Source organism: Sinocyclocheilus anshuiensis, unplaced genomic scaffold (assembly GCF_001515605.1).
Source record: "Sinocyclocheilus anshuiensis isolate Anshui unplaced genomic scaffold, SAMN03320099.WGS_v1.1 scaffold1382, whole genome shotgun sequence".
Lineage (NCBI taxonomy): Eukaryota > Metazoa > Chordata > Actinopteri > Cypriniformes > Cyprinidae > Sinocyclocheilus > Sinocyclocheilus anshuiensis.
Genome location: NW_015554207.1, coordinates 202,771 through 214,547, shown reverse-complemented (window position 1 = coordinate 214,547; position 11,777 = coordinate 202,771).

Genomic DNA, 11,777 nt, shown 5'->3' with positions numbered 1-11,777 from the left:
AATATGGAGAATACAGAGAGAGAGAGAGACAGAGAGAGAGAGAGAGAGAGAGAGAGAGAGTTGAGTAGAAAGAGAAAGAGATTAAAGCAAAAAAAAAAAACACAGAGAGGACAGCTAACAAACCCTGGCACATTCAGTTGTCTGAACACAGTAACATTAAAGGGGTCATATGATGTTGCTAAAAATGTTTGTGTATTTGGTGTAATGCAATGTGTTTATGCGGTTTAAGAAACATTATTAACATTATTTTCCACATACTGTACATTATTGTTGCTCCTCTATGCCCCAACTTTTTGAAATTTTACAAAGGAAATGTTATGCCCCTTACCAGGTTCAGGAAACTTTCCTCCATAAAATGTGCTCAACACACTCGAATATTTGAGTTATACTGTTCTGGAACAGTGTTGTAAATAAAACTTTAACTTTTACAGTGTTGTAAATAAAACTAGTTGTGTCCTCTATTGGAAGGCAAAACAAAGTAATTTGGCGTTTGCAACGTAACACACAGTGTCTCCACGACATGTTGGCGGTGGCAACAATACTACAGCAAGAATAAAAGTTACGCCTTCTTTCTTTGCGTATACAATTGGGCGGTGTTATGCAAATCTTCCCACACAGTGACGTAGATATGTGGGGGCGTGTTTGAATGTGCCGTTTTAGGAAGGCGTGGCTCAGCGTTCACTTTTATAAAGAATATCTCTTTTTGATTGAGACTTTAATCTTTTCGACTGTACGGATCTTCTGTATGCACGAACAGCTTTTAACACTCCAAAGACAAAGGAAAACATGAATTCACATCATATGACCCCTATAATGTCATTAATTTTTTTGTTAACTCTTTATCAATATTTCATTACTTTTACCTCTATAACAATATAATTTCTTGCATCTCTTGCAAATTTTATGATGAAATGTACACTGCTCAAAAAATGTAAGTGCCCTTATTATGCCATTTTTAAGGTTGCTAATATTGTTTTATGAGTCTCCTAAAACAGGTTTACATGCATGCAAGGTCAGAAAACACGTTAGTTTTCTTAAAAAATAGATTTAATTTTACCTCATTTCTAAATGATTCGTAAACGACTTGTGCGAAGCAGTTCAAAGAATCTGTCTCTCTAAACCCCTCCTTTCCGTGAGCCCTCACTGCTGTGATTGGTCAGATAGTTTTTTTTTGTTTTTTTCAGAAAATCTGTTGTGTATGTTTAAATTTTTTCTGGATTCTGTGTTGTAGTATTTAAAATGCCCCTATTATGTCATTTTTAAGGTTGCTAATATTGTTTTATGAGTCTCCTAAAACAGGTTTACATGCATGCAAGGTCAAAAAACACGTTAGTTTTCTCAAAAAATAGATGTAATTTTACCTCATTTCTAAATGATTCGTAAACAACTCGTGCAAAGCAGTTCAAAGAATCAGTCTCTCTAAACCCCTCTCCTTTCCTTGAGCCCTCACTGCTGGTATTGGTCAGATGGCGCAGTCCTTTATGATTGGTCCAGAGCCGTAGAGAGATTGGCTCTGGATTGGTCTAACGCGTACAGCGCATGTTGGAAACGAAATGCCCATTGCCATTTTTACAACTTTTACTTGTAATAGAGTAATATTTGACCAGCAGTATCTGTACTTTCACTTAAGTAATGGAGTTCAGTACTTTGTCCACCTCTGCTTGTATACAGTACGTTGCGTAATTGGTTGAGAGAAAAATGATGTGACAATGGTCAATGGAAACCAAAACCACCAACTCATTTAGGGCTGGATTCAAAATCACATTGATAATAGAAGTAAAAAAAAATAAAAATTACAGGCTGATTGAACTTGCATGAGTTTCATTAAAGCAACTCAACTTGTACTGCAAGTCAGTAGTGTGTATGGCCCCCATGTGCCTGTATGCACAGCAGACAATGTCTAGGCAACCTCCTGATGAGATGGTGTCCTTGGGGATCTCCTGCCAGACATGAATCAGGGCATCAGTGATCTCCTAGACAGTCTATGGTGCTACTTGGCAGCTTTGGAGCTTTCGATAAGTAACATCCCAAAGGTTTTCAATTGGATTCAGGTCTGGGGAATGTGATGGCCAGTCATTGGCATCAATGCCTTTGACATCCATAAACTGCCTACACACTCTGGCCACTCAAGGCTGGGCATTGTCATACACCAAGAGCAGCCCAGGGCCCACTCTGCACCAATGTAAGGTCTGACAGTAGCTCTGAGGATTTCATCCTGGTACCTAACAGCAGTAAGGTGACCGTTGGCTAGCACTTGGAGGTTTGTGCAACCCTTCAAGGATATTCCTATCCAGACCCTCACTGACCCACTACCAAAACAGTCATGCTGGATGATGTTGCAGCCAGCATAACATTCTCCATGACATCTCTAAACTCTTTCATGTCTGTCACATGCATTTAGTGTGAACCTGCTCTCATCCGTGAAGAGAACGGTGCACCAGTGACAAGACAAGAGAAGGCGAGGAGGGGGTGAACACAGTCCAAACAATAAGCAGGGAAGAGGCTCAAAGACAGGCAGGCTGAGAGGGAGGCCGCTGAGTCAAGCCCTCGATGACAGTAGGTCAGTGAGCAGTAGTGGCAGTGCAGAGGGAGGCCGGAGGTTAGCAACGATGGCCTGACAGGAACACGAAGCACAAGCCACTCCACACTTGTGGTCTCACAGGCACTGCACAGGTCTTGCTGCTTAGCAGATACAGGCAGCAGTCTGGGAGCTCAGCCTGCAGGACAGGACTAAAGACAGACAAGAGACACCACCACACAGGACAAGACATGACAAGAAAGAAGGCAGTAACCAAACCCAAGCAATGACTAGAAAAACTATAACTAAGGTAGAAAATTAAAACAAACTAAAGCTAGGGAAAAGCTAAAGGAACTAGTAAAAGGGAAAATATAAAGGAAAATGACTAAGAAAAAAAGGGAAACTAAATAAAGCTAAGAAGCTAAATATTAAGCTTTTATTAAGATAAAACAGAAAATACTAAAGAATACTTAACTAGAGCAAGGATACACAGGAACAAAACAAGACTAGAATAAACAGGTAGAACTAGCCTAACAATACACTACAGACTATTGCATCAAGAGATAACACAGTATATACACTGAACAAAATTATAAACACAACACTTTTGTTTTTGCCCATATTTTTCATGAGCTGAACTCATGAACTCTATGAACACAAAAGGCCTATTTCTCTCAAATATTGTTCACAAATCTCTCTAAATCTGTGTTAGTGAGCACTTCTCCTTTGCCGATATAATCCATCCACCTCACAGGTGTGGCATTATCAAGATGCTGATTAGACAGCATGATTATTACACAGGTGTGCCTTAGGCTGGCTACAATAAAAGGCCACTCTAAAATGTGCAGTTTTATCACACAGCACAATGCCACAGATGTCGCAAGTTTTGAGGGAGCGTGCAATTGGCATGCTGACTGCAGGAATGTCCACCAGAGCTGTTGCCCGTGAATTGAATGTTAATTTCTCTACCATAAGCCATCTCCCTCCAGGCATCCAAACTGGGCATCAACATCCACGGTGACACCAACTGGGGGAGCGGGTGGGGTGTAAACATGGAAGTCCCAACCTAGCCAGGAAACACAGAGGGAGGGATGGGGTGGGTGGGAACAGGACCAGGCAAAAAGTTCAAGGTTGACCAGGGAGGTGCTGGCTTAGGGAAGCCATAATCAGGATGGGAAGGGAGGGATGGGAGCGTGACTGGAGGCACCTATAGATACAGTGACCGGCCGAACTGGTCTGTACTTCCAACTAGGCTTGTCAACAGTGACAGATTCAGGGATTAAGACAAAACTGACAGGGAAGTTGTAGGTCTTGGAAAAAGGTTCAGAGAAGGTTCTGGTATGTCCTCATGGGTAACAGGATCAGACTTCGACATGGAATCGAAGATGGCGCCGACCTGCACGTGATATGTGGACAAAAATATATTTCTAGTGGCCATGAATTAGTTCCCTCGTGATAGTGAAATCGTGTCCATGATTAATAATTCTTTCGCTGGACTGTTTTATTCAATTGTGGCCATGATGTAATTTGTTAACGTTACCTCATTTCTAAATAAATCGAGTGAACAGTTTAACCCATCTTAAACGTTAAACCTTTATTTGTGTCCATTTGATTGTGATATATTTTAGACCTTAAATTTACAACGGACATCTATCAGTAGCCCCTGCAAGGAAACCCCACCGTGTCAGAACAGGCGCCACGGCTGACGAAGCCTCCATTTTGAATTAAGACTTCTTGATTGAGGTAAGAGCAAACTTATGTCCAGCTTGTATTGATGAAAATGTTTGTTAAATTAGGGTAAACTAGAGAAATATTAAACAGATCAGTGTATCCTCGCGGCAGTGTTGTACGGAGTGTAAAACATGATATGTGGACAAAATATATTTATATTGATCACGTATTTGTTTCTCATTTTATGACTTAATTTCGTTATAATTAGTTAAGAGAATTCGTTCCTTTTACTTCATTCGTTCCCTGTTTTATTTAACTGTGGCCACGTTGTATTTCGTTAACTCCTCTTTAATTAAAATGAGTTAACAGTTGTGGTGACATTGTAGTTTACCTCAATTTATTTAAAACAAATGAATTTAGTACAACATGGCAACAATTTACTGAAACAATTTTATTTAACGTTAGAAGATGAATTAATATGAGTCAATGATATTTTCACTGCAATAATATGCACATTATTGCCACGTGTATTTAACAGAACTAAACTTTGGAGTTTTATTTGTTAATTTGATTGTGATATATTTTAGGTCATAGGCCTAAATTTACAATGGACATTTATCAGAAGCCCCTGCAAGGAAACCCCACCGCGTCAGAACAGGTGCCACGGCTGACAAAGCCTCCATTTTGAATTAAGACTTCTTAACTAGCACACGTGCCATACCGTTTTGCATGTGCGCGTGAGACAGAACCATTTGATTGTGCATGAGGTTAAACAATAGCGCACTCACACTCTGCTCAACATTCTTCAAAAGCACTGTCTTGACATGGACTATCCCAAGAGACTGAAGTACACATTCGAGGTGATACAAAAAGTGTTCATGGGCATTGGCAATTGTTCTGCGAAAGTTAATGGACTCCGCAACAGTTTGCTTCAAGACAAGTTTTAGTGGCAAGTTGGCCTAGTTAATGGCAGCAATACAGTTTCAGTTGGTAGCATTGATTTGTTAGTTACACAAATGTTTACTGTTTGTACACTAAAAGTTGCATCACACCACCATTTTGCATGGTTTAAAAAAAAGCTTAACATATTTGTTCTAAAATGCCATTGAGTTAATCTAAGCTACCAAAACTCGTTGCATGTACAAGTTTTCATACATTGTTTTTCTTTTATTTTTTTTTTAGAAAATTGTTCGACAAACGTTATGAAATGAAAACTGTTGTTATTTTTCATACTTTTTTTTAGATAATTGTTTGACAAACATTATGATGTTGTACTTTTCATACTTTTTTTTTTTAGATAATAGTTCCACAGTTAATATGAAATGTCAATGTTTGTTTTTAAAGGTGTTTTTATACTAAACACACTAATACTAAATAGCATGCTGTCAATTTTGAAATGAAATAAAACACATTGCATGTTCTTAAATGTCCATTCCATTTGTATGCAGTACAGTAGAAAATAGAAACTTGAGCTGTGTGGGCAAATGACATAGTTCAGCCAGTTGAATGAACTTAACATTACTAGTGAGATGAACTATTCTTGAAAAAGTAACCTGGCTGCCTTAAAAATATAAGTTAATTCAACAAGACGCTTAGTTTGGCCAATTTCACCTTTGTTACCCCAACTATTAATTCTAGGTTTAGCCAATTTGTATTTAGTTTGCATAACTCATAATTATAAGTTTATTCAACAAAATGCTTAGTTTAAACAACTCATTATCAGTAAATGTTTGTTGGTCTCACTAATTTAATGTTCTTTCAACTTGAATTTAGTTTGGCACAACTTTCTCGTCTAGTTGGGCTGACTAAAAACTTGTTGGTTATACAAAATATAAAGTCGATTCAGCTTCACCTTTGTTACCCCAACTATTAATTCTAGGTTTAAGGAACTCCAATATATGTGTAAACAACAAATGTTTTTTAGCTTATTGAACACAACATTTTAAGGCAGCCAGGTTACAAATTATTTTAAGTTGTATCAACTTTTCTTTTCTTTTTTTTTACAGTGTAGATGCAGGCAGGGATGGGCAGTATTTGAAATACAAAATACTATTTTGTTTTTAAATACCTTTTTGCATTTAAATACATCTAATCTTAGTATTTTTAAAATACATAAGGTACTTTGCCAATCAACCTCCTTATTAGACTGCTGATTTCCTGCAGGGATGGGCAGTATTTCAAATACATGTATTTGAAATACTATTTTGTATTTTGTATTTAAATACATTTGGAAAAATTCAAATGTATTTTGTATTTAAATACATTTAATCTTAGTATTTTTGTATTTAGTATTTTTGTATACTTTTTGATCCAGGAAATCAGCAGTCTAATTAAGAGGTTGATTCTGCTGAGTCCAGTTGTGGCCAGTTCGTTCTGTCAGGGATTCTATGAGAGAGGACTCAAATGCAGAATGAGTGATCACAGGTTTAATAACAATACTGCTGATAAGACAAGAGAAGGTGAAGAGGGGCTGAATACAGTCCAAACAATAAGCAGGGAAGAGGCTCGTAGACAGGTAGGCTGAGAGAGAGGCCGCTGAGTCCAGCCCTGGATGACAGTAGGCTGGTGAGCAGTAGTGGCAGTGCAGAGGGAGGCCGGAGGTTAGCAGAGATCTAACTGGATGGTGAAATTGTGATGAAACGATGGGTTTGATGGAACCACAAGCAGTTCTGTCTTGGCAAGGTTGTAGGCCTGTCAATTTTTTTTTTTTTTGAATTTCGAATATTCGTCAAATTTAAAAAGAAAAGGCACATTTGAATGCAAAAACCGTGCATTCAAATTTTTTGTGTGTCAAGAGCCGTGCGACCTGATGATGATGTAACTGACATGGTTTGTTGTTAGTTTGTTATCCAGTACAGCGTGGTGCGGGTGCGTTGTTAATTTTAAAAAACGGCGGAAAAAGTCGGAGAGAATCTTGCTTATGCCAAAACATCTTAAAAGTGCTGTGTGGCGTTTCTTTGGTTTCTGGAGTGTCAAAGGTGAAATTATTGACAAAACCAAAGTCATTTGTAAGTTCTGTAAGAAACCGCTGCTATTTCACTCAACAACATGCATTCTTGTCATCCCGATGAGTTTTCTCAAGAGTGTCATGACGAGGGGCCCGCATTAAAGCAGTCCAGGGTAACTTCGTTTTGCACCACGAATACCACACATCCGCTACCTGCTGCAAAACAAGAAGAAATCACCCAAAAACTTACTGAATTCATCTGCAAAGACATACGCCCGATAAGTATCGTGGATGGCGAAGGCTTTCAAAACTTTGTTCGAGCACTCAACCCACGGTATAATTTGCCTTCTCAGGGTACAGTGAGCAATCAAATTGCTAAGCTTTATGATAGCACTGCCAAGAGTGTAAAAGCCTCACTGAACAATCGATCTGTGGCCTTGACAACAGATGGATGGACTTATCTACACACTAACGCATATCTGACAGTCACTGCACATTTTATATCAGATGACTGGGAAATCAAAAACTATGTACTAAAAACAGAAGAGCTGAGAGAAAAGCATAACGAAATCAAACTGGAGTCTGTGCCAGGCTGGACTATTGCAATGCTCTCTTGGCAGGTCTTCCAGCCAGTTCTATCAAACCTTTACAATTAATCCAGAAAGTGGCAGCAAGATTCATTTTTAAAAAGCCGAAAAAAATACACGTCACATGTAAAAGCCTCACTGAACAATCGATCTGTGGCCTTGACAACAGATGGATGGACTTATCTACACACTAACGCATATCTGACAGTCACTGCACATTTTATATCAGATGACTGGGAAATCAAAAACTATGTACTAAAAACAGAAGAGCTGAGAGAAAAGCATAACGAAATCAAACTGGAGTCTGTGATATCAATGACTACTGATAATGCTGGGAATTATGTGAAGGCAGTTGAGAGCCATATGAAAAGAGTCAACATTCTGTGTTTGGCGCACATGAATACACGAATTCAAACTCAAGATGACCGCTGCTCATTTCAGCAAGTCAGCTGTTGATAGCTACCTGCTCGAGAAGAAACAAAAACTGCTTGAAGTTAAATCGGACAAACTCATCAATGACTGCCCGACCCGATGGAACAGCACATATGACATGATCGCTCGAGCCCTGGAGCAGCAAGCACCTGTGGCTGCTGTAATCTTTGGAAAGAAGCTGTCTCATCTGCAGCTGAGTACAAGTGAATGGGTTCTGATAGAAAAATGAAAATTATTAATTTTGCCATGGCTGGCTGAATTGCCTACAAAACCACCACTGGCTCTGCACCCCTTTACCTAAATTCATTACTTCAGACGTATGTGCCCTCTAGAAGCTTGCGTTCTGCAAGTGAATGTCGCTTTATTGTGCCATTCCAAAGAGGCACAAAATCACTTTCACTGACTTTTAAATTAAATGTTCCCTCCTGGTGGAATGATCTGCCCAACTCAATCCGAGCAGCTGAGTCCTTATCCATCTTCAAGAATCAGCTAAAAACACATCTCTTCCATCTTTATTTGACCATCTAACTCTAGCACTCTCTATTTTAATTCTATTCTTAACAAAAAAAAAAAACACTAGCTTCTCTAATCTTTTTGTATTCTATCTGTTTTATTTTTATTTATTATACAATTAACAAAAGCAAAAAAAGGCCTCTAACACTAGCTTGCTCTATTCTTTTTCTATTCTATCGGTTTTCTTTTTATTATATAAGTAAAAAAAAAAAACTTGCTACGTGTACTGCATTAAGCTAACTGAGACTTGTCATAGCACTCGCATATCATTGCTCTCTTGTTGATTTTGATTGTTTCCATTGTCTTCATTTGTAAGTCGCTTTGGATAAAAGTGTCTGCTAAATAACTAAATGTAAATGTAAATGTAAATACATTTTAAAAACTTGCTGATTACTTATAAAGCCTTGAATGGTTTACTTCCTCAATACTTGAGCGAGCTCATATCGCATTATTGTCCTTCACATTCGCTGTGATCTCAAAACTCTGGCCATTTGATAATCCCTAGAATAACAAGATCAACTGCAGGCGGCAGATCCTTTTCCTATTAAGCACCCACACTCTGGAACAATCTACCTAGCGTTGTTCGGGAGGCAGACACAATCAGTTTAAATCTAGATTAAAGACCCTTCTCTTTTAACCTAGCATACACATACTACACTGTCGAATTTCTATAATTCAAATCCGATAAAGGATTGTTAGGCTGTATTAATTAGTTCAACTGGAACCGGGAACACTTCCCATAACACCCGTTGTCCTTGCTACATCATAAGAAGAATGGCATCTACGCTAATATTAGCCTCTTTCATTCTTATTCCGAGGTCACCATAGTCATATGGATCCAGATCAGATGGTCACCGTAGCCACCCAGATCCAGTCCATATCCAGACCAGATGGTGGATCAGCACCTAGAGACAACCTCTACAGCACTGAATGTCAGCGGAGACCATGTCAACTAGATGAACCCCAGAGATAGATCCCCTGCGAAGACCTCGTCACTTCGACAACCATTGTCACATGACCACGAGAACCAGACAAGTCCTCTGTACAATCTGACCTGTGTTGCAGCCTGGAATTAAACCATGCCATGCTGGTTTCGTCTGGCCAGAGGAGAACTCCCCCCCCTCCCCCCCCAACTTAGCCTGGTTTCTCCCAAGGTGTTTTCTTAATTTCTGTCACCGATGGAGTCTTGGTTCCTTGCCACTGTTGCCTTTGGCTTTGCTTAGTTAGGGACGCTTGACTGATTGCACAGACACTATTGGAAAATAGCTGAACTGGATGATGACATCACATCATCAATGAACCGACTTTAGCTGAAAAATTACTCTTTGTTTTGTCCTCTTACATTATTGACAATCTATTTACCTGTTTGACACTGTAAACCTGCTTTGACAATCAGTATTGTATAAAGCACTATAGAAATAAAGGTGACTTGACTTTACAAATGTGTACAAATTAATGGCTTTTGTGATGAGAATACATTTTCATAAGGGCAGTATCTATAGATATGTACAAACTAATTCTGCTGTATTAATCAGTTTGTGATGATATAAGCGGGGTTTATGAGGGGCAATAAATCAAACTTTTTGTCATATAGTAGCCTATACTCTCTCTCATAAACATCAGTGCTAAATGTCTTTTTTTTTGTGTGTGTGACATGGACTAACTACCTCTGCAGTGGACTCCACAGAGCTGCCTTTCAAACACAGTTCAGTTTGGTTCATGGTTTTAGGGTCTCAGTTTGATATGTGCTATGTTCAGCGAAAAAACGGACTATGGTCAAATAAAAATAAAGAAAATAATAATCAATTAATCAAACTACAAGCAACAGCACAAATAAATACAATAGAGCAAAGATACAAATAAAATAATAAGTGTTTCAGTTGTTTAACAGTAATTTTCATGCACAGAAATTTAAAAGTATACAAATGTAAAATAACAGTGCAATTTTCACTGCATTCAAGTGAATTGAATGATTTCCTTTTGTTGTTTAACATTAAAACAGTACCGAGAGTACTGCAATGCGTATTGTGAGTGGTGTATTGTGGTTTTTCGGTTTGGTTTGAATATCGTTACACCCCTAGTTATCTAACATCCCAACGCTGCCCACACTGGAAGTGACGTTTAAGTAAATATGTAAATGTGCTGTGCATTTTCCTCTCAATAAGAAAATTAAAATGTCAGCAGTGAGAAAACAGTGATTAAGAAAGCATGGCGACGTAGATACAATATGTTTGAACAAACTCTGCAATTCACCATTCCAGTCAAGTCATGTCATGTCATGTCATGTCATGTTTATTTAGCCTATATAGCAGTTTATACCAGATTGCTTTAAATTAAGCAGCCTTACAGTATTAAACATGAGAAAGCAGCAACAGTGTTGCCTTCAGTTAGAATTAAAACTTGCATTCCAGTGAGTTCATGTTTTTACTCACATCTGCCCTCGAAGGACTGAACAGAAGAAATGAACTTCAGAAAATTTTCACATCAAGGCAGAACACCAGAGCACACCTACCTATTACATACAAGGTGCTTACTAGCCCAAGCAGACTTTTCCTGAAACTTTACTTTGGCAAGCTGTTTTGAACTCCTGAAATTAACTCAAAACAAACTTAATTTTGGCCTGATTTTGTTTGAAATGTTATCACATCATATGATGATGACACAATTGTGATCGATGATCAGTTAAGCTTCACAGACCATATTGCTACAACGGCCCGGTCCTGCAGATTTGCCTTATACAACATTAGGAAGATAAGATCCTTCCTATGACAGCAGGCCGCACAACTCCTTGTCCAAGCTCTTGCTCTCTCCAGACTGGACTATTGTAATGCTCTCTTGGCGGGCTTTCCGGCATGTACTATCAAGCCTCTGCAACTGATCCAGAATGCAGCAGCGAGAGTAGTCTTCAATAAGCCGAAGAAAGCCCACGTCATACCTCTCTTCATCAGTTTGCACAGGCTGCCAATAGCTGCTCACATCAAATTCAAGGTACTGATGTTTGCCTACAAGACAACCACTGGCGCTACACCAATATACCTAAACTCGCTAGTGCAGACTTATGCGCCCTCCAGAAGCTTGTGTTCTGCAAGTGAATGATGCCTTGTGGTGC